The sequence below is a fragment of the Corythoichthys intestinalis genome, chromosome 21 (genome assembly GCF_030265065.1).
Source record: "Corythoichthys intestinalis isolate RoL2023-P3 chromosome 21, ASM3026506v1, whole genome shotgun sequence".
NCBI lineage: Eukaryota > Metazoa > Chordata > Actinopteri > Syngnathiformes > Syngnathidae > Corythoichthys > Corythoichthys intestinalis.
In genome coordinates, this window is record NC_080415.1 from 37493835 (window position 1) to 37521702 (window position 27868).

The 27868-nt window shown below is 39.9% G+C and overlaps 2 protein-coding genes across 2 annotated transcripts in view; one reads left to right on the plus strand and one right to left on the minus strand.

Annotated features, from left to right (window-relative positions):
• Positions 1-23092, minus strand: part of cdc42ep1a (CDC42 effector protein (Rho GTPase binding) 1a) — a 44433-nt gene extending 21341 nt beyond the window's left edge. Inside the window, exon 1 of the mRNA XM_057826557.1 lies at positions 22947-23092. The gene's annotated coding sequence lies outside the window, so the exon portion shown is untranslated. The remainder of the gene's footprint in view (positions 1-22946) is intronic.
• The window catches only part of tnrc6ba (trinucleotide repeat containing adaptor 6Ba), a 110819-nt gene that overhangs the window by 11854 nt on the left and 71097 nt on the right, over positions 1-27868 (plus strand). The window lies entirely within an intron of this gene.

Consider the following 27868-nt stretch of genomic DNA (forward strand, 5'->3'; position numbering starts at 1 on the left):
TTTTGGAATTTCTCACATTACTACATAAAGTTACCATCAAATGTGACGTGATCTTTGTCAAAATCACACAGGTAAAAAAACGGAGTCTGCTTTAACTGAAACCACCCAAACATTTATGGGTTTTCATATTTTAATGAGGATAGTATGCAAACTGATAGAAAAGGGAAAAATTAGTAAGTGAACCATCACATTTAATATTTTGTGGGCCCCTTTGGCAGCAATAACTTCAACTAGGCGCTTCCTGTCGCTGCAGATCAGTCTGGAACATCGATTAGGACTGATCTTGGCCCATTTTTCTCTACAAAACTGCTGTAGTTCAGTCAGATTCCTGGGATGTCTGGTGTGAATGGCCATCTTTAGGTCATGCCACAGCATCTCAATGGGGTTCAAGTCTGGACTTTGACTCCAGAACATGTATTTTGTTCTTCTGAAACCATTCTGAACTTGATTTACTTGTGTGTTTTGGATCATTGTCTTGTTGCAGAATCCATCCTCTTTTTACCTTTAACTGTCTGACAGGTGGCCTCAGGTTTTCCTGCAAAACATCCTGATAAACTTTTGAATTCATTCTTACATTAGTGATTGCAAGTTGTCCAGGCCCTGACATAGCAAAACAGCCCTAAACAATGAGGCTTCCTCCACCATGCTTCACAGTGAGGATGAGGTGTTGATGTTGGTGAGCTGTTACATTTTTCCCTCCACACATGGCGTTATGTGTCACTCCCAAACAATTCAACATTGGTTTCATCAGTCAAATATTTTGCCCAAACTTCTGTGGAGTGTCCAAGTGCCTTTTTAGGAACATTAAACAAGCAACATTTTTTTTTTTTTTTTCAAGCCATCAGTGGCTTCATCCGTGGAGTCCTCCCATGAACACCATTTTTGGCCATAGTTTGACATATACGTAGTTTATGTGTGCACAGAGATATTGGACTGTGCCAGTGATTTAAGTCTTTAGCAGACACTCTAGGGTTCTTTTATACCTCTCTGAGTATTCTGCGCTGAACTCTAGGCGTCATCTTTGGTGGACGGCCACTCCTTAGGAGAGAATCAACAATGCCAAACTCTCTTCATTTGTAGACAACTTCTCTGACTGTCGATTGATGAACATCCAGACTTTCAGAGATGGTTTAGTATCCTTTCCCAGCTTTATACAAATCACCAATCCTTGATCACAGGTCTTCAGACAGCTCTTTTGACCGAGCCATGATGCACATCAGACAATGCTTCTCATCAAGACATTTCTTACCAGGTGTGTGTTTTATAGTGGGCAGGGCAGCTTTAAACCACTGATCAGTGATTGGGCACACACCTGACTTAAATTGTTTGGTAAAAATTGGTTTCAATTGCTCTTTAAGTCTCCTTAGGCATAGGGTTAACATATTTTCCCCTTTCTGTCATTGTTTGCATGCTATCCTCATTAAGATATGAAAACCTATAAATGTCTGGGTGGTATTAAAGCAGCCACTGTTTTTTCATCTGTGTGATTTTGACAAAGATCAGATCAGATTTGATGGTGATTTTATGCAGAAATGTGAGAAATTCCAAAAGGTTCAGATACCGTTTCGTACCCCTGTATGTATCTATATTAGCCATATTAGCTTACTATCAAAATTACTAAATTGGCTACAAATACAGCTTTCATAAATACCATATTTTCCACACTATAAGGCGCACCTGAAAGGCTTCACTTTTCTCAAAAGCCGACAGTTTGCCTTATAATCCGATGTGCCTTTTATATGGATCAATATTAGTCAATCATGGCATGACATTCCGTTTAGCTCAGCTCCATCTTGTGGATGCATAATGCAACACCAACCATTACTACCACTACTACTACTGTGCCTTGCAGTGCGCCCTATGCATGCTCCTACAGAAACCATATTAAAACAAATATATTTCCCTCCCCCATCTTTTACCATTTTCAAACATTTTTGAAAAAGCTCAATGGAGCCACTAGAGCAGCGCTAAAGAGCCGCATGCGACTCTAGAGCTGCAGGTTGCTTACCTGCAATATAATCCAAGCTCCCCAAAATTCAGACATAAATATTTTATAATACATAAAAATTAGGGCAGTCAAAATTATCGCGTTTACATGTGGTAATTAATTTCTTTAAATAATCACGTTAAAATATTTGACGCATTTAAACGCACAATATGCCCCGCTCAGATTAAAATGACAGCACAGTGTAATGTCCACTTGTTACTTGTTTTTTGGTGTTTTGTCGCCCTCTGCTGGCGCTTGGGTGCAACTGATTTTATGGGTTTCAGCACCATGAATGAGCATTGTGTAATTATTGACATCAACAATGGCGGGCTATTAGTTTATTTTTTGATTGAAAATTTTACAAATTTTATTAAAACGAAAACATTAAGAGGGGTGTAATATAAAATTTCTATAACTTGTACTAACTTTTTTTTTTAAGAACTACAAGTCTTTCTATCCATGTGTCGCTTTAACAGAATGTTAATAATGTTAATGCCATCTTGTTGATTTATTGTTATGATAAACAAATACAGTACTTATGTACCGTATGTTGAATGTATATATTAGGGCTGTCAAAATTATCGCGTTAACGGGCGGTAATTAATTTTTTAAATTAATCACGTTAAAATATTTGATGCAATTAACGCACATGGCCCGCTCAGACAGATTTAAATGACAGTAAAGTGAAATGCCCACATGTTAATTGTGTTTTATGGAGTTTTGCCGCCCTCTGCTGGCGCTTGGGTGCAACTGATTTTATAGGTTTCAGCACCCATGAGCATTGTGTAAGTAATTATTGACATCAACAATGGCGGGCTACTAGTTTATTTTTTGATAGAAATTTTTACAAATTTTATTAAAACGAAAACATTAATAGGGGTTTTAATATAAAATTTCTATAACTTGTACTAACATTTATCTTTTAAGAACTACAAGTCTTTCTATCCATGTGTCGCTTTAACAGAATGTTAATAATGTTAATGCCATCTTGTTGATTTATTGTTATGATAAACAAATACAGTACTTATGTACCGTATGTTGAATGTATATATTAGGGCTGTCAAAATTATCGCGTTAACGGGCGGTAATTAATTTTTTAAATTAATCACGTTAAAATATTTGATGCAATTAACGCACATGGCCCGCTCAGACAGATTTAAATGACAGTAAAGTGAAATGCCCACATGTTAATTGTGTTTTATGGAGTTTTGCCGCCCTCTGCTGGCGCTTGGGTGCAACTGATTTTATAGGTTTCAGCACCCATGAGCATTGTGTAAGTAATTATTGACATCAACAATGGCGGGCTACTAGTTTATTTTTTGATAGAAATTTTTACAAATTTTATTAAAACGAAAACATTAATAGGGGTTTTAATATAAAATTTCTATAACTTGTACTAACATTTATCTTTTAAGAACTACAAGTCTTTCTATCCATGTGTCGCTTTAACAGAATGTTAATAATGTTAATGCCATCTTGTTGATTTATTGTTATGATAAACAAATACAGTACTTATGTACCGTATGTTGAATGTATATATTAGGGCTGTCAAAATTATCGCGTTAACGGGCGGTAATTAATTTTTTAAATTAATCACGTTAAAATATTTGATGCAATTAACGCACATGGCCCGCTCAGACAGATTTAAATGACAGTAAAGTGAAATGCCCACATGTTAATTGTGTTTTATGGAGTTTTGCCGCCCTCTGCTGGCGCTTGGGTGCAACTGATTTTATAGGTTTCAGCACCCATGAGCATTGTGTAAGTAATTATTGACATCAACAATGGCGGGCTACTAGTTTATTTTTTGATAGAAATTTTTACAAATTTTATTAAAACGAAAACATTAATAGGGGTTTTAATATAAAATTTCTATAACTTGTACTAACATTTATCTTTTAAGAACTACAAGTCTTTCTATCCATGTGTCGCTTTAACAGAATGTTAATAATGTTAATGCCATCTTGTTGATTTATTGTTATGATAAACAAATACAGTACTTATGTACCGTATGTTGAATGTATATATTAGGGCTGTCAAAATTATCGCGTTAACGGGCGGTAATTAATTTTTTAAATTAATCACGTTAAAATATTTGATGCAATTAACGCACATGGCCCGCTCAGACAGATTTAAATGACAGTAAAGTGAAATGCCCACATGTTAATTGTGTTTTATGGAGTTTTGCCGCCCTCTGCTGGCGCTTGGGTGCAACTGATTTTATAGGTTTCAGCACCCATGAGCATTGTGTAAGTAATTATTGACATCAACAATGGCGGGCTACTAGTTTATTTTTTGATAGAAATTTTTACAAATTTTATTAAAACGAAAACATTAATAGGGGTTTTAATATAAAATTTCTATAACTTGTACTAACATTTCTCTTTTAAGAACTACAAGTCTTTCTATCCATGTGTCGCTTTAACAGAATGTTAATAATGTTAATGACGTCTTATTGATTTATTGTTATGATAAACAAATACAGTACTTATGTACCGTATGTTGAATGTGTGTATCCATCTTGTGTCTTATCTTCCCATTCCAACAATAATTTACAGAAAAATACGGCATATTTTATAGATGGTTTGAATTGCGATTAATTAATTTTTAAGCTGTAATTAACTCGATTAAAATTTTTAATCGTTTGACAGCCCTAGTATATATCTCTTGTGTCTTAGCTTTCCATTCCAACAATAATTTACAGAAAAATATGGCATATTTTATAGATGGTTTGAATTGCGATTAATTACGATTAATTTTTAAGCTGAAATTAACTCAATTAAAAATGTTAATCGTTTGACAGCCCTAATAAAAATACATCAAAATATATAACAAATTCATGTTAGATTATTGCATATTAAACATAAAACAGAGTTGTGCATAATGTCAACAACCAAGAATAAAGATCAAAAGTCATGTAAAGTTGTCGGAACACGAGAAGCGAATGAAGAGGATGCTGGGATACACACATACGCATACAGTAGAGGCCCCTCTTAGCCAACTGGATGCAAAGAAGATGCTACGCAATAGCCAATGGCAGAGCAGCTATAATTGTTACGTTCAGTAAACTCTGAGAGCTGCAAGTACCAGCCATACTGTATTTTTGCCTGACGTATCCTGAAATTTCTTTTGCAACAAGAGGCAATATTTTCCCGTTGAGGCATGTCTTAACCTGAAAATTCGGTATGTAGAGACATTCGTAAGTTGAGGTAGCACTGTACTAATTAATAATGTGCTGATGCTATGTAATATATGCTTCAAGATTGTTTTTAAATGCTAGTCCTCTATCCAAAATGGCCGCCAGCTTCTCGCCCTTCCCAAGTTGATGATAGACGTCCACTCATGTGGCGTTCAAGCATTCTTCTGCTGCATTTGCTGCCAACCTTCGTCATGTGTTGTATTCTGTTTACATAGGTTAATATAACACGTGTGTACACAAACCAACCGGTCTCAATTCATTGAGACAAACCGCACCCCATTGATTGAAAGAACAACTTTCCATTTTGGATTAACTAAATTATTCAGCAAGTTACAGTGGTATGCAAAGTATCGGAACCTTTTGGAATTTCTCACATTTCTGCATAAAATCACCATCAAATGTGATCTGATCCTTGTCAAAATCACACAGATGTAAAAACAGTTTCAACTTTAACTAAAACCACCCAAAAATTAGGTTTTCATATTTAATGGTAGCATGCAAACAATAACAGAAGGGGGTGAAATAAGTGAACCCTCTGCCTAAGGAGACTTAAATAGCAATTGAAACCAATTTTTACCAAACAATTTTAGTCAGATGTGTGCCCAGTCACTGATGAGTGGTGTAAAGATGCCCTGCCCACTATAAAACACACACCTTGTTGAGAAGCTATGTCTGATGTGCATCATGGCTCGGTCAAAAAGGTGTCTGAAGACCTGTGATCAAGGATTGGTGATTTGTATAAAGCTGGGAAAGGATACAAAGCCATCTCTAAAAGTCTGGATGTTCATCAATCGACAGAGAAGTTGTCTACAAATGGAGAGAGTTTGGCACGGTTGCTTCTCTCCCAAGGAGTGGCCGTCCACCAAAGATGACGCCAAGAGTTCAGTGCAGAATACTCAGAGAGGTAAAAAAAGAACTCTAGCGAAATAACTGGCACAGTCCAGTATCTCTGTGCACACATCAACTATACGTAAAACTATTTCCAAGAATTGTCTTCATGCGAGGACTCCATGGAAGAAGCCACTGCTGTCTAAAAAAAAAACATTGTTGCTCGTTTAATGTTTGCAAAACGGTACTTGGACACATCACAGAAGTTTTGGCAAAATATTTTGTGGACTTATGAAACAAAGTTACGTTGTTTGGGAGTAACATACAATGTCATGTGTGGAGGAAAAATAGAACAGCTCACCAACATTAATGCCTCATCCCCACCTTGAAGCATGGTGGAGGGAGCATCATGATTTGGGGCTGTTTTGCTCCCTCAGGGCCTGGACGACTTGCAATCATTAATGGAAGAATGAATTCAAAAGTTTATCAGGATTTTTTGCAAGGAAACCTGAGGCTGACAGTCAGACAGTTGAAGCTAAAAAGGAGGATGACACACAAGTAAATCAACTTCAGAATGCTTTCAGAAGAACAAAATACACTTCTGGAGTGGCCAAGTCAAAGTCCAGACTCAAGTCCTATTGAGATGCTGTGGCATGACCTAAAGACAGCGATTCATGCCAGACATCCCAGGAATCTGACTGAACTACAGCAGTTTTGTAGAGAAGAATGAGCCAAGGTCGACGTGCCAGACTGATCTGCAGCTACAGGAAGTGTCTGGTTGAAGTTATTGCTGCCATGGGGGGGGCAAAAAACATTAAATATGTTTTACTTATTTTCCCCCTTCTGACATTTTTTTGCATACTATCCTCATTAAAATATGAAAACCTATAAATGTTTGGGTGGTCTTAAAGCAGGCTGTTTTTTCATCTGTGTGATTTTGACAAAGCTCAAATCAAATTTGATGGTGATTTTATGCAGAAATGTGAGCAATTCTGAGAGGTTCAGATACTTTTTCATACCACTGTACATGAAAAATACAGTAGATTGAACAGGTAAGTACAGCGTCCAAACTCGGTGCCTAAATTTAGACTGAAGTCAGTCTTTTGCCTAAAAGAAAGCCTGCTTCTCAGATTCAATAAAACATGCACAGTAATTCTTCTATTGTCTTGTTCACTGTCATAAACATCACCCAAAGGAGTTCACTTTTGGCCCGTTCCTCACATTTTGACAGTTTTATACTCGTACGTGTGTTCTGTTCTCCAAGCTGTTCTCTGCTAGGAGCGGTAATGGATAGCCCATTCTTAAATATTTTGATAACATAAGGGCCTTGACAAGCTAATCTGGTTCTCTTTAAAAAATCTGCACGGCAGCAGCGGCGGGCCTCCTACACACGCACGGCCCCATCTGGCTTCATTAATGGCTCGCTTTGGTTTACGTGGATCGCGTCAGGTCCGAGGCGGTCTTTGTAATTTGCTGCTGACCGCAGTCGCCGAGCCCTCCGCTTCACTTCCCCTGGGCCGGCGTTTTAAAAGAGGGGCATCTGGAAGCGGAGAGGGAGGAAACGCGCCACATACCAGCGCTGAGCAGAGCCGTATCAAGAAAAAAAAAAAAAAAAAAACATGTTGATGCAGAGATGGCATAAGGGGAACTGGTACGCATTCCCATGAACAGGCCGTGCAGAGACCGATGGAGGGGCAGGTGCTCATAGATCTAAAGGTGCACATAAACTAAAATTTTATACACCTTACAACAACATAACTTCCAGTTTAACCTATTGGCTGTGACTGTGACAGGCTTTAATTGGGAGGGGCGAACAGTGAATAGAAATCAACACTGTCATCAACACTTTCTGCTGTGACTCAGTCAGTCTTTGCCTCTTTTCTTCCTTCTACCTTTAGATCAAAACTTCCTTACTGAACTTGTTGTTCATCTGAGAACAAACCAAATTAGATGTTCACTGTAGTGCTGCAACAATTAATCGATTAACTCGAGTATTCGATTAGAAAAAGATTTGAATTCAATTTTGCTGCTTCAAGTATTTAATTAAAGTGGTGTTGTAATGGTTTGGTTTGTTGATGGATACACTGCCCTCTAGTCTGCCTCATATCACATGGCTGAATCCAGCTGTTCCCTGTTAAGACCAACATAAGCTTTTTTAAGTTTTTTTTTTTTTTTTTAATGCATTCGTAATTTAATTTATAGGTATCTTTAGCTGTTTTTTGTGGGAATATGTGTCTGAACCACTTGTTAAGAGCATAGTTAAAAAAAAAAAAAGTTGGCATTTAATAGCATTTAAGCTAGCGGACTTTTGCTATGTAAGTTAGCCAATTTTTCTTTTGTTGTACATAAATCCTCATTTATTTCTTTTTTAATAACATTTGAGGCTCAGCTGAGGTATTTTTTTGCTGAAAGACATGACGCGTTTGCCTCTCTAAACCAGTAAATACACTGAATTTAGTTGTTTTTGCCACGAATAGTAGATGATTGGATGAAAATATCGAAATCAAATTAGGATGTTTGGCACGCGCTCGTTACTATTTTTCGGACTTTGAAAATGGCTAACCAAATGCAACTTCAAAAAGGATAACGTATAGTGCTCATTTCTCATGAAACACATTAAAATTGACATTTAAAAATACACAAATTTCAAGCATGAAATATCCCCGACCAAAAAAATTGCATTTAACCCTAAAGCCTGAGTTATACTCCTGCATTGCGGTGACGGCGCAGCGACTACGCCGTCATTCGATAGTTCTGCAGTGAGGCAACGTGTTGCTCTGTCATTCACCGCCAAGCCACTAGAGGGGTGTGGCGTTATCTTTGTACGGTTTTGGGGCATGCTTGTTGACTTCCGCTAGTCTAACGGAGAAAAAATGAATAGTGCAAGATGGAACTCTTGAATGTAAATCTTCTGCTCATCAACATTGAATAAATGTTGAACATACAAATGTTGAGGGGCAGGCGACGCAGAAGGCTGTTTCGAGGCGGTCTGGCCGACTTTTGATGCCGCACAGACTTCTAAACTCGGATAGAGAGAGCTAGCTGTGGCGGCTAGCTTTAAACTGGCATCCAAGGTTTGCAAAGCCCTCCAGCCCGATTTGTTTGCCCTGTCCTACAACCAGCCAGTGGGAAGACATAGCAGATTTCTGGCATCTATGGAACTTCCCAAACTGCGTTGGGAGCCTTAATTTTAACGTTATCATAAAAAGCACCGAGGCACTCTCAGTGATGATGTATCGTGTGTGAACTGTCTGTTATTGAAAATTAAAGATCAAAACAACTCTTTTGACACCAAATCTGTGCTTTATTCTTCATATACTTGAAGTGTGACACGTAAATAAGTCAGACTCACAGCAAACATATGTACACAATAAATGAAGTGCACCAACCAAAAATACGACATAAAGTGATCAAAAGTTGGCAGTTTTTGGCTGACTGGGTCACAGCTTCGTGTGGCCACTCGATTCCGAACACACACATGTTGGTGGTTCTTCTTTTTTTTTTTAATCGCCGACCTTGCCATCTGGCAATCATAATAATGTCTTGACGAGACTTGCTTTTCGATGATACTCCCGTCGGCTTGGTCCATTTTTGCGTGTAGAAAAATAATGTTTGATTCTGTTCTACAATGGCGGTGATTTCGCGCTGAACCAGAAACAATAGTCTGAGCGGACCAATCACAGTCCATTTTCGCCACGTCATACGCGTCTAGGTGATGCGAAGTTTAGAAAATTCGAGAGGAGCGCGTCAGGCTACGGCGCAGGGTCGTAAATCGGGTCTTCCTTGACGGCGCAGGTCTGACGCGGAAGTATAACTCTGCCTTAACCCAGGTCTGAAGGGGTTAAATTGGCTGCCCTTGACGGCATTAGATGTAAACTTGTGATAAAGTAAATCGTGAACGGGCGCATGTTGTCCAGAGGACGACTACTAGTGATAAAGTAGTATCGTTGCTCTGCCTGTAATCCGTCGGGTGACCTTTGACCCCGGCACAGAGGCGATTGCTCCGTGTCTTCGGACTCCCAAAAAACTGCCGCTGTCATTTGCACTTGTTTATGTGTTTGCGAGGTCGTGTAAACACACTTCTGGGTGTAGGATAAATAGCCTGTTCGGTATCAACAGGCTGTAAAAGCATACGGTAATACGCTTAATGCTATAATCCTGGTGGCGGTCTGCCTGAGGGAATGGAGGGGCTTGGACATACTCTAGATAATCCTTTAAATCTTCATCTCTGTTACCTCTAAATATGCACGTCTTTCTGGCAGGGCTACTTTGGCTCCTGTTTGAAGAGGCTCCATCAGGAAAAGCCACTGAGAAAGACTTGGAAAAAAAATTGGAAGTATGGATTTTAGATTTATACAGCAGTGATTCAAATGTGGATTTAACGTGTGGAAAGGCTGCGTCATTTTGATTTACGAGTGCACCAATTTATGAGTTTTAAAGTTTCTTTTTAGGTGGAACAGTAATACTAAAACAATTGAATATATTTGCTGCTCAACTATGAGTAGCTTTGTAAAATTCATTGCGGCTTCATTTACCGATGGGACACCATGTGGAGAGGGGATACACCTAATAACTGACGGGACAGAAAGAGGGAAGACAGGAAAGATTAGCACATGACAAAAGAGAGCTTGTGTGCAAACTAGGGGTGTCAACCAATTAAAATTTGTAAGAGTTAATTACTGCTTAAAAATTAATTCATGGTAATTAATCGCAATTCAAACCATCTATAAAATATGCCATATTTTTCTGTAAATTATTGTTGGCAGGGAAAGATGAGACACAAGATGGATATATACATTAAACATACGGTACGTAAGTACTGTATTTGTTTATTATAACAATAAATCAACAAGATGGCATTACCATTATTAACATTCTGTTATAGCGATCCATGGATAGAAAGATTTGTAGTTCTTAAAAGATAAATGTTAGTACAAGTTATAGAAATTTTATATTAAAACCCCTCTTAATGTTTTCGTTTCAATAAAATTTGTAAAATTTTCAATCAAAAAATGAACTAGTTGCCCGCCATTGTTGATGTCAATAATTATGCAATCCTCATGGGTGCTTAAGCCCATAAAATCAGTCGCATCCAAGCGCCAACAGAGGGCGACAAAACTCCAAAAAACACAAGTAACAAGTTGGCATTGCACTGCGCTGTCATTTTAATCTGTTTGAGTGGGGCATGTGCGTTAATTGCGTCAAATATTTTAACTAGGGCTGTCAAAATTATCGCGTTAACGCACGGTAATTTTAAAAAATTAATCACGTTAAAATATTTGACGCAATTAACGCACATGTCCCGCACTGTCCCATGTCAGACAGTATTCTGCCTTTTGGTAAATTTTACAGCAAGGTTGTTTGTGCTGTCTAACAGCGAACTCTTGTGGTCGCTTTGCGACATGGTTTATTGCTTTCTTGCCAGTTCAATATGGCTGCACGACGTCTCGGGCTGATAATGTTGTGCTTATATGATCCTTGGACAAGATTTGTCCGTAAGTATGATTGTTGTAAAGAATGTACATATTATGTTAGTAAGCGAAATGTTATATTTTTTGTATGAGACGCTTTTTGTTTGTTTAGTGAACCTGTATAGCGTGCTAAGCTAACGTTGTTGCTAATGCAATGCTTGTGTACTTTTTTTTTGTAGTTTCACTACGGTCTAAAGAGAACAATGGTTTGAGGCCATTTTATTAATAAATCAGATGAAAAAGGAAGAAGTCTGATTATTAAGGCATCGTTCACTAGCTGTCTAGCTTTGGAAAAAGTAGACGCTTTGGAGTGAGGATAGCATAGACAGATTTAAATGACAGTAGAGTGAAATGCCCACTATAGTCCCTATATACCGTATGTTGAATGTATATATCCATCTTGTGTCTTATCTTTCCATTCCAACAATTTATTTTACAGAATATATATATAATTTACAGAAAAATATGGCATATTTTATAGATGGTTTGAATTGCGATTAATTGCGATTAATTACGATTAATTAATTTTTAAGCTGTAATTAACTTGATTAAAAATTTTAATCGTTTGACAGCCCTAATTTTAACGTGATTAATTTTAAAAAATTACTGCCCGTTAATGCGATAATTTTGACAGCCCTACTATTAACCCAAATAAATCAACAAATAAGCCGCACTGGACTATAAGGCGCAAGATGCAAAATGAGGGGGGGAAAAAGTGGCGGTTTATAGTCCAAAAATTACAGTATACTGCGAAATAATCGCTTAATAAGCCTTGTATCGCAAATCGTATCAGGAAGGTACACCGAGGTTCTAATTAACACAGATCACGTGATAACTTGTGTATCACATTTTCATATTAACTGTATAACTGCTAATCATCTCCTGAATCTTTCCACCAGTAGGTACTAAATTTGTTAGCATTAGCCTATACTTAAAGGGATCCTCTATTTTTAAGACAAGTAATTCTTAAAAGATAAAAGTTGGTATGAGTTATAATAATTTGATAATAATGTTATCTTAATGTTTTTGTTTTAATAAAGTTTGTAAAATTATTTTAAGTGATAGATCGCCATTATATTTACGTCACAGTGCGTGACGTGACTGGTCCCGTTGCCGAAATTCCAGCGTGTCACTCGTTAGCTTTCCTAACATGTCGTCAATTCTACCCTTCCTATTTGAACCAAATCTGAAAAGTGAAGAGCAGGACAGCACTGTCGGTCGTTCACAAGACGAGCGTCAAAATGCGTGCAGTAAATACCTGATAAGACAAAAGTTAAGCAAAACTGGTGATGCGAGAGAGTGCTGTTGGGAACTCCGGTTTTATTAGCAGATATTCAAGGTAAGCATATTGCATTTTCAAACTTATCCCAATATAATTATGTAGATTGTTAGCATCCAGAGCTGTCGTGTGCTTTACATACAGTACAGGCCAAAGAGCACACCTAGTGTAATCCATGTCTTGTACATTGTAATGTCTGGTAGCTAGGATACGTGTATGAAAGTACCAAAAATGGGAGAAGCTTCCACTTATGCACATTTATTCACAAAAAACAATATTTCCACCTTGACCACTCTTCACTCTGGAGCTCAGCAGTACGCAAACACGCGTTCCCTGACGAACTCCAACATTGTTGTAAGGTCCACGTCAGAGTCACTGTCGTCACTGTAGCGTGCCATAGTGCTTTAATTATTTAGTATGATTTGGGGAAAACTCCCACGAAGAATAGTCGACAAAAAAGATAGCAATAGCAATCCAAATCCGCGTTTTTTACTCACTCGAAGATCCAGGAATTAGACCGATCCCAATGGCAATGTCGCAGCCGCGATCAGGCCGTCGATTCCACAAAATAGACTGATCCGAAAAGCCGCTGTTGGACTGACAAAAAAAAAAAAAAAAAAAGACGGATCCAAACCCGGTATTACAGACGCGGTGGGACCGTCGGATCCAGAGAATAGACGGATCCCTAACTTGACTGAGGATCTGGGAAAAATGTTCGGGCACCAGTTGTAACGCGTGGTGGGTAGGACCATAAAGGGGAGAAGCTTCCACTTATGCACATTTATTCTGTTGAAATTCGCCCCCCCGGCCCAGACGCACCCGGGAACAGCACCAGCCAAAACGAGTGCCGCTCGGCTGACGCTGCCCCGCGTGCGGCCGCCGGGAAGGCCGAAGTTCGCGCGTCCTCTTATTTTAACCCTTTGTACTGACTCCATGTTTCAAAAGCTTGAAGAAACCTCACCGAAAGCAGGTTGACAATTTATTCGTTCACAGTGATAAAAAACAAGGTAAAAACAGACGACAGAGGGACAATTCTGGATCCAAAACAAGGCTACATTTTTCCGAGCCGAAACAATCTGTGTGATCTCAGTGTCCAGTCTTTTTAAAGTCTTTGCTGGCGCGGGTCATGTCGAAGGCGTGTCCGAAGGTGGGTCTGGGCGTTGCTTTTGGGTCTTCCCCTTGGTGGCCGGTTTTAGGCGGCTTAGGTTCGTGCGCCGATTGGGACGCCCGCTATCAACTTTGCTGTCCGGGCTGGTTGTACTTGTTTTAGGACAATGCGCTTTGTCCTTGGAGTTTGCTGGGAGAGCTGATTGCAAGAGTTGGTGCGTCAATCTTGTGATAAGACGGCATTGTGTATCTCCTCTATTTCTTCTCATTAAACTATGTTGTGCTATTTATTTTATATTAGTAGTGTAGTCCTACCGTAAATATGAAAATGACACTATTTCCTGATTAATTATTACGTGTGTTAGACTAATGCAAACAGTTAGACGGTGCCTACGAGAACCTGTACCATATGTATGTGTTAGACTATACATGTGTTAGACTAATGCAAACAATTATATGGTGTGTGTGATGACGATATCTTTTCCCCTTCAATTCACTAAAAATAATAATTCCACCTTGACCACTCACTTCACTCCCCTTGTTTCCATTTGACTGGAAATTGCATCCAAAAGCAGCACATCGTGGCATTTTACTTTGCGAGTTTAGGCAGCAATAAGCAATTGTTGAGCACGCTACACATTTGGAAAGATCCCAGTGACGTCATCACTAACGGTCAAAATATGGACTAAATATTATAAAATATTGCCATTGATTTAACATTTTATGTGTTTCTAACAACATATTTTAGTACAAGAGAACAATTGTGGTTTATTAGAGCCTACATGTATTTAAGTTGGAGGATGACTTTAAGGCGAACATCAAGGATGTTAGCAAATATTCAAACGGCTTTCTATCGTGTCTTCCTGTTTATATTTTTGCGATGCTTTGCTCCATTTGAAACAAACACATGTGTATGTAAAATCCCAGGCTCTGCTGTAGGTCCACATTAGCGGACTTTGTTAGCGTCTAGCGTCCTTCGAGCTCTAACCAGGTGAACAAACATACAAGATAAGGCAACATTTTTTACACTCACGCTTGGCTTTTGACTGCGTTTCTATTTTCAAGCATCCCGCTCGGCGCTAATCCAAGCAGAACGCTTCCTCTTCGCTCGAGAAAACATGTTCGACTCTTGGACAAATATCCAGTCTCGCTACAAGTCCCCGCTGTTTGTTGCACTTTTCTAAATCTCATCATGACTTTATTCTCGCACACCATCGCACTAAAGCAACAGCGTGTTACTTGAGAATGTAAAACTTTGAGATGGAAGCAGTTTTCCCCCAAAAACTATTTTCCAGCGACCTTAAATGCATGCTTGCGAAGGAAATAAAACCCGAAATGCTTCTCAAAAAAAAAGAACACTTGAAATTACAGTCCTGGCGTTCGCATGGGAATGGCCTTGACTTGTAACTTGAAACATGTTCAATTGATTTAAACTGCCAGGGGCGGGACTTTTCACCATTTGGTGATGACAGGCTGCCATGCGTTCGCAGACTTCGTCACCACGTTTGGTCAGAACGACTGGGAGGAATCCGGCGGCGTCAAGACAAATAAAGCAAAGTTTGCACCTTTGCCACGGAAGCCTTGCTGGTTGCGTCAGTGACACTTAAAGGTCGTAAAGGTTGAGGCTTCAAAGGGATGCCAAACTGAGGTTACCAAAACGTAGACGAGTAAAGAAGCTGTGGATTAAATTACGGAGATTGCTATAGGATAGAAAAAAAGTGACATGGCAAGTTAAGACTACTGTTGTCACGATACTAATATTTATAGCTAAACTAAAACTCTATATCGAGACTCAAAAGAATACTTGATACTGTTTTCGATGCTATGTGTATTAAGAAAAAAATTAAAAAAGATTTTTATTGTTTCTCTATTAGTGGTCATTATTATACTATATCAACTGAAAGTGACCAGGTCATGCCCTAAAATCATCAGAAAATAACCAAAATCAATAGAAAGTGACCCACAAATGCCCAAAACGAACAGAAAGTACCCCAAGAATAACAGGAAGTGACCTGGAAGTGCTCCAAAATCAATTAAAAAAAGGACCAAAGAACAGGATGTGACCCGTAAATGCCTTAAAATCAACACGCAATGTCCCAAAATTAAAAAGTGACCAGGGAATGCCCCAAAACCAATAGAAAATGACCCATAAATGCCTGAAACTAACATAAAGTACCTCCTAAACAACAGAAAGTTACCCGGAAGTGTCCCAAAATCAATAGGAAGGTAACATTGAACAGGGAATTACCCGTAAATGCCCTAAAATCAACAGACAATGCCCCAAAATTAAAAGTGACCAGGAAATCCCCCCCAAATTAAAAGAAAGCCACCCATAAATGCTCAAAACCAACATAAAGTGGCTCGAAAACAAAAAGTGTCCCTGAAGTTGCCGAAAATCCATAGGAAATTACTCCAAAATGCCCAAAACCAACAGAAAGTGCCTCGAAAATGACAGGAAGTGACCCATAAGTAGCCCAAAATCGATAGGATGTTACCCACAAATGCCCATAACCAACAGAAAGTGCCTCAAAAACAGGAAGTGACCCGGAAGTAGCACAAAATCAATATGAAGTTACCCATAAACGCCCAAAACCAACATAAAGTGGCTCGAAAACAAGAAGTGTCCCTGAAGTTGCCGAAAATCCATAGGAAATTACTCCAAAATGCCCAAAACCAACAGAAAGTGCCTTGAAAATGACAGGAAGTGACCCGTAAGTAGCCCAAAATCGATAGGATGTTACCCACAAATGCCCATAACCAACAGAAAGTGCCTCAAAAACAACAGGAAGTTTACCTGGAAGTAGCACAAAATCAATAGGAAGTGACCAATGAACATGAAGTGAGCCATAAATGCGGAAAACAGAAAGCGCCTCGAATACAACAAGTTACCCGGAAGTAGCCCAAAATCAATAGCAAGTTACCCATAAATGCCCAAAACCAACAGAAAGTGCCTCGAAAATAACAGGAAGTGACCCGTAAGTAGCCCAAAATCAATAGCAAGTTACCCATAAATGCCCAAAATCAACAGAAAGTGCCTCAAACAATGGGAAGTGACCCGGAAGTAGCGTAAAATCAATAGGAAGTTATCCATAAATGCCCAAAACCAACAGAAAGTGCCTCGAAAATGACAGGAAGTGACCCATAAGTAGCCCAAAATCGATAGGATGTTACCCACAAATGCCCATAACCAACAGAAAGTGCCTCAAAAACAGGAAGTGACCCGGAAGTAGCACAAAATCAATATGAAGTTACCCATAAACGCCCAAAACCAACATAAAGTGGCTCGAAAACAAGAAGTGTCCCTGAAGTTGCCGAAAATCCATAGGAAATTACTCCAAAATGCCCAAAACCAACAGAAAGTGCCTCGAAAATGACAGGAAGTGACCCGTAAGTAGCCCAAAATCGATAGGATGTTACCCACAAATGCCCATAACCAACAGAAAGTGCCTCAAAAACAACAGGAAGTTTACCTGGAAGTAGCACAAAATCAATAGGAAGTGACCAATGAACATGAAGTGAGCCATAAATGCGGAAAACAGAAAGCGCCTCGAATACAACAAGTTACCCGGAAGAAGCCCAAAATCAACAGCAAGTTACCCATAAATGCCCAAAACCAACAGAAAGTGCCTCAAACAATGGGAAGTGACCCGGAAGTAGCGCAAAATCAATAGGAAGTTATCCATAAATGGCCAAAACCAACAGAAAGTGCCTCGAAAATAACAGGAAGTGACCCGTAAGTAGCCCAAAATCAATAGGAAGTGACCAGTGAACATGAAGTGAGCTGTAAATGCCCAAAACTAACAGAAAGAGCCTAGAATATAAGAAGTGACCCAGAAGTATCCCAAAATCAATAGGAAGTTGCCCATAAATGCCCCAAACCAACAGAAACTACCTCGAAAACAACTGTAAGTGACCCAGAAGTAGCCCAAAAATCAATAGCAAATGACCAACGAACATAAAGTGAGCTGTAAATGCCCAGTACTAACAGAAAGGGCTTCAGAAAAACTAAAGAGGTGACCCGGGAGTAGCCAAAAACAAAAGAGGTGACCCGGGAGTAGCCAAAAAACCAACAGGAAGTTACCCATAAATGCCCAAAACCAACAGAAACTGCCTCGAAAACAACTGGAAGTGACCCAAAATCATTAGGAAATGCTCCAAAATACTCAGGAAGTGACCCTGCAATGCCCCAAAACGTACAGAAAGTGACCTGTAAGTACCCTGCCATTGACAGCGATAGATGTCCAATTCATTCATTTAATAAGTGACCAATGAACATGAAGTGACCCATAAATGCCGAAAACTAATAACTAAACTTGTGCAACGAAAACAAGTGACCCAGAAGTAGCCCAAAATCCATTGGAAGTTACCCATAAAGGCCCAAAACCAACAGAAAGTGCCTAAAAAATAACAGGAAGTGACCTGTAAGTAGCCCAAAATCAATAGGAAGTGACCAATGAACATGAAGTGAGCTGTAAATGCCCAAAACTAAAAGAAAGGGCTTCAAAAAAACAAAAGAAGGTGACCCGGGAGTAGCCAAAAAACCAACAGGAAGTTACCCATAAATGCCCAAAACCAACAGAAACTGCCTCGAAAACAACTGGAAGTGACCCGGAAGTAGTCCAAAATCATTAGGAAATGCTCCAAAATACTCAGGAAGTGACCCTGCAATGCCCCAAAACGTACAGAAAGTGACCAGTAAGTACCCTGCCATTGACAGCGATAGATGTCCAATTCATTTGAAGTGGGAGCAGGGGTTAATTTGTTGTTAAATTGTTGTCATAACCAGTGTTGTTAATAACGGCGTTACAATATAACGGCGTTACTAACGGCGTTATTTTTTTCAGTAATGAGTAATCTAATTAATTACTTTTCTCATCTTGGCAACGCCGTTACCGTTACTGAGGCGGGAAAGGCGTGCGTTACTATGCGTTACTAAGTTGGTTGAATAAAAAAAAGTCTGAGAGAAACGGACTCACGGGGACGAGAGCAGAGCAGGAGTGGGGAAGACGCCGTTGCAACCGCGATGCTAGATGGCTCCAATAATACCTGACTGCAGCCATAGCCGACAAACTACGCCCACATGACACGGTAGATATCATATTATAGATCTAGATGCATATGACAGACACTGCTGCATTGCCAACATGTTTTAAGGACTACATGCGTTTGTAAACAGCCGCCATCTTAAAGCAGTAGACCTCTCAGGAAGGCCCTGATGTAGAGATCCTTCCTAGCGAACCTAAGTAATTTTTTTTCATCTAAAATGCTCCTAAATCGGCAAAATCTTAACTTAAATCTATCTTTAAATGATGAAACAATTTTAAAACTTACACATGTTTAAAGTAGACAGATGGGAACTAATGCAATAACGGGAGAAATTTTAACAACTTTAACGATTGATTCACAACTTTAAATGACTTCCACACATAGCAAAGGTTACTAGCTAGTTATCGCAATACCCTTGTGTCTAGTTAAGTGGAGGGTAAAGAATTGGGCTTGGGCCAATTGTCCCCCAAGCCCTTTAAGCTTCACATTGTGTGACCTGTTTTTTTTTTTTTTTTTTTTTTTTTTTTTTGGAGAAAAAAAAATATATCACTACTTTGCCAAGTAACTAATTACTCTTACATTCAGGTAACTGAGTTACTAAAGCAATTACTTTTTGGGAGAAGTAATTTGTAACTGTAATTAATTACTTTTTTAAAGTAAAATTAACAACACTGCATGGCACTAAATGCGTTAGTAGACAGCCGCCATCTTAAAGCAGTAGACTTTTTAGGACGGCTCTGTTGTAGAGAACCTTCCTAGCGAACCTAAGTAACTTTTTATCTAAAATACTTCTAAACCGGCAAAATCTTGACTTGAATCTATCTTTAAATGATGAAACAGTTTTAAAACTTTCATATGTCGAAAGTAGAGAGAAGGGAACAAATGCAATAATGGGAGCAATTTTAACAACTTTTAACAGTTGATTCAGGGTAAAGGGTAAATTAGGGTAAAGAATTGGGCTCGGGCCAATTGTACCAAAAACCTTCACAAAAAACTTCACATAGTGTGGCCAATGTTTTTTTTTATTTTTTATTTTTTTTTTATTTTATTTTTTTTTTGAGGGAAAAAAAAAAGTAATTATCACCAATTACTTTGCCAAGTAACTAATTACTCTTACATTCAGGTAATTGAGTTACTAACGCAATTACTTTTTGGGAGAAGTAATTTGTAACTATAATTAATTACTTTTTTTCAGTAAGATTAACAACACTGGTCATAACATGGGTATTATCTGAAATTGAGGCTTATAAGTCCCACAGCATGGCAAGTGGGCATTTGCGTGTTGTTTTCAGCACCATTTTCTGCGTATGTTCCGGTACCTGTGCCAGTCTCGTCATCCCTGTGCTGTCATATGTACTTTGCGTTCCGGTATCTTATAATTTACAAATTAAGAGTGGAAGAACTAACTTTGAACAATCATGTTTGAGTGCCAGTGACGGTGCTCGACGTCCAATTCAGTCAAAATGAATCAGACGTCCGGAGTCTAGTCATAGTAGCCAATGAGAATGCAGTTTGAGCCAAAATAATTTAGATGGGGAAAAAAAAATGACTAAATCTAATTGTTGCAGTAATGTCAAATGTTGTTGAAGCGCCATCTCAAATTTCTTTTGCGAAACCCAACCTGCTTACTGACATATTTATACGCCAAAAGCAGCGACGGTATATCGTAATTATTATACCCTTGCTGTTAAACGTGGCTAAATTGCTTAGCTTTTCGATATCTTACTTTGTAATTAGACGCCGAAAATAAATGACGACGTGTCGGGATTGACATTCGGCGTTTTAATGAGGGAGCATAGTTGCACTTTGTGGCCTTGCGAGGCAGATCACTGTGTGAAATGTCACACTCCAGCACATGCAGACACATGCACATGCCTGCTGGTGGAAAGCCAATAGGCAAACATGGACAATCAATGAAAAATCCTGTTAGACATCTCTTTAGTTGTCGCAGTGGAATTGAATCTGCTAATTTAGTTCTAGTTCTTCAATCGTTTGTATATGTCCAATTCATTTGAAGTGGGAGGGTGGAAACCGGCTACCTGGAAGGCTACCTGACAGCTGGGTGACAAGATTTAAAACTTATTTTTACAACAAAATGCAAACTATAAGACGGGGAAACTCAATTTTTGTTCAGTTTGACAGCTGTTTTGATCTCATGTTAGGGCAGTGGTCCCCAACCTTTTTTTGCAGCCCCGACTGGTGTAATGTGGGCCTTTTTTTTCACGGACTGGCAGTATGTGGCGGAAAGATCCTATAAATATAAAAAAAAATGACAAAGCAGGGCTAAAAATGCAGGGAAAATGTAATTTACCGGACACAGAATCAACCTTTTTAAACTGCTACTGAGGTGTGTAAACACCCCAGTAATGGCAGTCACCACTAGTTACCACATATCTCAGGCTAATCAATAGAGTAGGCAGGCAGATTGGTGTGTCAAATAAATGCAGTCGTCAATAAATTATTATTTCTGTGCGGCCCTAAAGCATATGCACCACGGACCGGTACCAGTCCCCGGCCCGGTGGTTGGGGACCACTGTGTTAGGATACAGAATTGAAAAGGTTTTATCGGTGGGCCGATGGGGGTCCCGTGGCGTGCCGTGCCGGTTGGAGGGCCCTGGCTGTGGCTCGTGGGCCAGTTGGGCAGACGTAAGTGGGCGTGGGGTTGGTGTTGCGTCCCCTCTTCCCATCCCTGAAGGCCGGTTTATGGGGCCGCGGGTGGCCCGGGGGGGTGACGATGGCTCCTTTGGTGGGCTGCGGGAGGAGGGATGGGCTGCGCTGCCCTCCCTCCCCAGGCTGGCTAAGTGGGGGCCGTGGCCCTGGGGTGGCGCCCGTGCGGCGTCTCCGCTCGTCTGTGTGGCTGTTGAGTGTTTGGTGTGGATCACGCGCAGCTGGATGTGATTGGGCACGCTCGGGTGGGGGGCCCCAGGACTGGGGCGGCGTAGGGTCGGTTGCCGACAGGCTTACACTCACAAGGGATTCACACAATTACTGCTTTCTAGATCAGAGTTGATTTGTGTACACTCCACCCCTCCCAATCACTTATCTTATAGACTTCCCAAGACTGATTTTGGGACACTTCCGGGTCACTTCCTGTTGATTTCGGGGAACTTGCTGTTAATTTTAAGACATACATGGGTCAATTCCTCTTGATTTTGGGTCACTTCTGTGCATTTCTGATAGATTTTAGGGCATTTAGGGTCACTTTCTGTTAATTGAGTACTTCCTATTAATTGTGGGACACTTCGGGGTCACTTCCTGTTGATTTCGGGGCACTTTCTGTTCAATTTGACGTTTACGGGTCACTTTTTATAAATTTTGGGTTGCTTTCTGATGATTTTGGCGCATTCCCGGGTCAAAATGAATTGGACGCTTGGCGCCATCAGCAGCACCGAAAAATGAGCATTCAAAGCCAGTTTTCCCAGTGTAAATGAACTGGACGTCTGTCGTCATCAATGGCAATCAATGCATTAAGAAAGACTCATTTAATATAGTGTTTCTGTATTCATTTACAGAGATGTTGCACTGAAACATTCTCATAGTCTGTGTGGGAGACAAGTTTTTTGACAAATTGTCCGCGACGGTGCAAAAAAAAAAAATTGTTTAAAAAATAGCTTGTTTTATTTCTAACCCATGCAATTGTTGCATTGCCATGTTGTGACATCATCGTAATCGTGACCCTTGTATCAAAAAATTGGGTGGTTCCCATCCTTAATTCATACCAATGAAAAAGTTTCAAATGACCTTAACATGTATGATTTGGGAATGTGGGAAGAAGCAGAAATAACAGCAGAAATCTCACATTAACACCTTGGCCTGAATTAAGAATTGATTGAACCAATGACCACTTGGCTGTGAGGCAGGTTGGAAACCACTACTACACCGTGCTGCTTAAACACAAAAAGTGAACTTTTACCTGACATTTGGGAAAATTGCAAAACTGAATACAAAACCACTATACATATAGATTAGACACATTAAATAGCAGTCAAACACTGGTACTTTCCTCATGAATCAAGAATAGCGACTCACCGAAAAACTGGAGAAACACGAACAAAAGTGACGGAGTTTTCCTAAAATAGAGTGGACGTTGGTCCGTGTGCGCTGTTGCTCGACAGGGCAGTCACACTGTCTGGCGTGTGTGTGTGCGTGTGTGTGTGTAGAAGCGTAGCGCGGAGGACAAGGAAAGGGGCGGGCTATGGGTCGAACGCCGCTCTAATGAGCGGGCCGCCACAGGGGTCCTCGGCACACTGATGAGAACTGCAATTGATGTGTTACCACAAGAAGCCAAATTGACTTGTCAAAACTATTAAAAACACTCGGGTCGCTGTGTGCGGATCATTCCGAAATTGGAAAACATGGAGTTTCTCTGTAAATTTACTTGTCCTGACACCGAATCTTTAAAAAATGGGATAAGAGCAACTTTAAAATAGTTTTAAAAATACCCCAAAATCCCAGAGTAACCCCAAAAATGCTTTTTTTTAATTAAAAAAAATTTTTTTTTTAGTTACACCCCCCAAATGACCAAACTGAAACCTCTTTTAAACTTAAACTGAACTCCGGTTAAATTTCAACAGGTATTACTCATGTCTGAAAGGAATTTCCCAGGTTGACTGACACAGAGATGACACAGACATTAGCCGAGTCCTGTTGTAATCAGTGTTGTCACTGATTACTTGAAAAAGTAATTTAATTACTGATTACTCCTCAAAATACCATAATTTTCGCACTATAAGGCGCACCTGACTATAAGCCACTACCCACCAAATTTGGCACGAAAACTGCATTTTTTCATAGATCAGCCGCACTGGACTGTAAGCCGCAGCTGTCCTCAGTGTATTATGGGATATTTACACCAAAAGATGTTAACCAGTAACACTATTTGACAGCGGCATCATATGACTGTCGTAACACCAAATGAACCACCATGAAGCTTTGAACCAATTGGCTGCAAAACTTCAAGACGCTTCATATGGCCATCACTGCTCCCTTGGGGTGGACAGTCAACCTCTGCTGCCATCTGCTGTCAACACTGTTGTTGTGCAACATGCCTCCTAGCATGCGTTGCAGCGCTATAGATGTAAATAACAATCAAAATTCACGTTCTGTGGTAATTATTTTTTTCAGTTACTGTTCCGCTTGTTTCATTAACTGCTAGTTATAGTATTTGGTAACACTTTATTTGACAGTGGTGCCATAAGACTGTCATTAGACAATCATAATTATGACATTAAACTGTCATGAGCATTAATGAATGCTTATAACAGACGTCATTTAGTGTTATCCAGCAAATTATTTCACTTTTGAATGGGTGTAAAAGATCCAAGCTGGACATAAATGGGGTTAGTGACATAATTTGCTGGATGACACTTAATGACACAAGCATTCAGTAATGTCCATCATAGTGTCATGTCATAATTATGACGGTCTTATGACAGTCTCATGACGCCGCTGTCAAATGAAGTGTTACCTATAAATCAACAAATAAGCCGCACTGGACTATAGACCCTACCCACGTGACGTCACAACTCCTTCCTCCTGACTGGTGCCGCCCAATTATCCGTCAACACATCATGTTTACCTGTTACGGCTACGTACATTCCTCCTATTTACGACGTGTTTTTCTGCTTGTTAACATTAATAATCAAAATGGTGAAGGTGTGTGCGGCGGTCGGTTGCAATAACAGAGAAGATAGACGGAGAAGACGGAGAGACTTGAAGTTCTACCGGATTCCGAGAGACCCGGAGAGGAGAGAGCGAGATGGGCTGCTGCAATTCGACGAGAAAACTGGGCTCCAAACGATTACCACAGATTATGTAGTAGTCATTTTATATCTGGTAAGATGCATTTAATATATATTTAGAGGGTTTTGGGCTGATAACCACAATTAAGAACATTGCTAGGCTAATCGCCGACAACATACACGTATGTATGTAGTGAGAGTGCTATCGCTAAACCATATAAACATTAAAAGCCCTAGCTCCATTGACAAATAGACTTGACAGTGGATGTTAGCAAGAACAAAAGATTTTGAATTGAAAATTTCGTAACTCACCTTTCCAAGCACAAGGTAGATTCCTGCCGAATTTTCGTTGACGAGGACTTGTTTCCCCCAACCAATAACGAAGTATTTATAAGCCTCCAAGCTCTTAAAGTTTTTCAAACTTTTCGTGAGAATAGGCTGATTTTGTGTGGACAAGATAGTTGTAAATATCAGGGTAGCTAGCAGATGTCAGGCAAATACGGCGAAGGCAGCGGGTCGAAAAACATCGATTTAGGCATCAAATATGGATCTGGCGAATGGATAAACTGAAGCTTTTCCGCATAACGCCTTTTATGCAACGCATCAAGTGAGTTTACGGCATCCGAAAGCACCGGGTCTTCCATGAAATGCATTATAAATTGCTCGATCAATTGAGACCATTGATAATACAGACACAAAATGACGGACAAGGGGGCGGAACAATACAGCGATCACGTGATTTTGTGACGTCGGTGGGTAGGGTCTATAATGTTTCACAAGATGGGAAAAGACTGAGAGAGGGATCTTCAACCATTCCTCTTTGCAGAATCTCTCTAAATCATCCAGAGACCTGGGTCCTCTCCTCTGTACTCTCCTCTTCAGCTCACCCCAAAGGTTTTCAATGGGGTTGAGGTCTGGGGAATGAGATGGCCATGGGAGGAGCTCGATTTTGTGTCTGGTGAACCATTTCTGTGTAGATTTGGCCATATGTCTAGGGTCATTGTCTTGCTGAAAGACCCAGTGACGACCCATCTTCAGCTTTCGGGCAGAGGGCAACAGATTTTGATTTAAAATCAGGGCCGGCCCAGCCTATACGCAGACTATGCAGCTGCTTAGGGCCGCTGACGACTAGGGGGCCCCCAATCTGGCAATTGTTTAATTTATATTCTATTTTGTTTACTGCAGTTTGCTTTATTTGACTTTTGTGAGTTTTGATACTTGATTACAAGCTTAAAAAAAAAAAAAAAGTTCTTCCTTAACTTCTTTCTTTCCTCTTTTAGAAAAAGATTTGGTGCTATCTACTGTAAGTACTGACAATCATTTGAGGTGAGATATAATAATAATAATATACAAAATATGGACATATGGGTTGGATTGCATGTATGGGTTTCACAGTACACTGTGACGAAATGGTGGGCCAAAAATATGGGCCTCCTTTGCAGTTTTTTGCTTAGGGCCCCCAAATGGCCTGGGCCGGCCCTGTTTAAAATGTCCTGGTATTTCAAAGCATTCATGATGCCATGCACCCTAACAAGGTTCCCAGGGCCTTTGGAAGCGAAACAGCTCCACAGCATCACTGACCCTCCCCATACTTCACAGTGGGTATGAGGTGCTTTCTACATGCCAACAAGCTGTTTAAGAGGCATGCATAGAGAAAACCTTTCCTCACTCACAATCGTAAACGCAAACGTCTGGAGTTCGCCAAGCGGTATTGGGGCTTCAACTGGGACTGTGTGCTTTGGTCAGATGAGACCAAGATTGGGCTTTTTGGCAACAAACACTCTAAGTGGGTCTGGCGTGCCATGAAAGATGCGCATGCTGAAAAGCACCTCATACCCACTGTGAAGTATGGGGGTGGGTCAGTGATGCTGTGGGGCTGTTTCGGCCCTGGGAACCTTGTTAGGGTGCATGGCATCATGAATGCTTTGAAATACCAGGACATTCTAAATCAAAATCTGTTGCCCTCTGCCCGAAAGCTGAAGATGGGTCGTCACTGGGTCTTTCAGCAAGACAATGACCCTAAACATACGGCCAAATCTACACAGAAATGGTTCACCAGACACAAAATCAAGCTCCTCCCATGGCCATCTCAGTCCCCAGACCTCAACCCCATTGAAAACATGTGGGGTGAGCTGAAGAGGAGAGGGTCTCTGGATGATTTAGAGAGATTCTGCAAAGAGGAATGGCTGAAGATCCCTCTTTCTGTCTTTTCGCATCTTGTGAACATTATAGGAGAAGATTAGGTCGGATTAAGGTCCTGTATTATATTAAAAAAAATATTAGAAGCTAAAAAACACATAATTATTAATAAATCCAATAATTATGGAGGGCACTTGTATGGCGGTAAACACAGACAAGACTGAAAAAGCAGTTTCTGCTCTTGCAACCCTCTATAAAAGAAACAGCTGTATTTTAAGCCAAAAGAACTGTTGTGGTTGATAGAACAATATGTCTATATGCTGCCATAGCAGATTCATGGCGCATTAAGCCCCCAAACCTTTTTTTAATTTGTCCGCTTTTGTTTCAACCCAGCCATAAAAAACGAAGGCAATCTTTGCTATGTGGGATGTCCTCCATTAGAACTCGATACAGATGAATGCGCGTATCAAATGTTTAAGAGGTCAAACTGTTTTTTTTTTAACACTAGAAAACCCAGCAGAGGCCGACTAGGCCTTTCCCAAGACAAGTACTCCTAATATTCTCCCCTTCACACGACACAAATTCAGCCTGTTTTTCCTCAGTTTTCACACATTTTCTTCTACTAACTTCAGACACGATGACCAAAATTCATGCTCCATGCCCCTGATTCAGTCCTTCTAAATTATAGACACAATTCTTGCTTTACACTCAAATTGCTGTTCTAAAACACTATATTTCAAAACAATGTACACATTTTGGCCATTTTTTTCTGTTTTTGTGTGTAGTGTAGGAGAAGTGAGTTAAAAAATGTGTGAAAAGTGCAAAACTCCATAAATGTAAATAAATAAGTCGGACTATTAGGAGTACCAGAATTCTCTGGGACTTCTAGTGTTAAAGCTGTCATCAAGATGAGTGCATGGTTTCTAATTCATGAAATTTTTTATACTTTGGCGCTTTTACGAGCGATTGTCAGGATGCTTTCGTTCCTGTTGATGAGTCTCATTTTCCTGTCGGACAGGTCAGTATGATACAAGCTGACGGCATGGCTAGCATATTGCTGTATAATGTTTT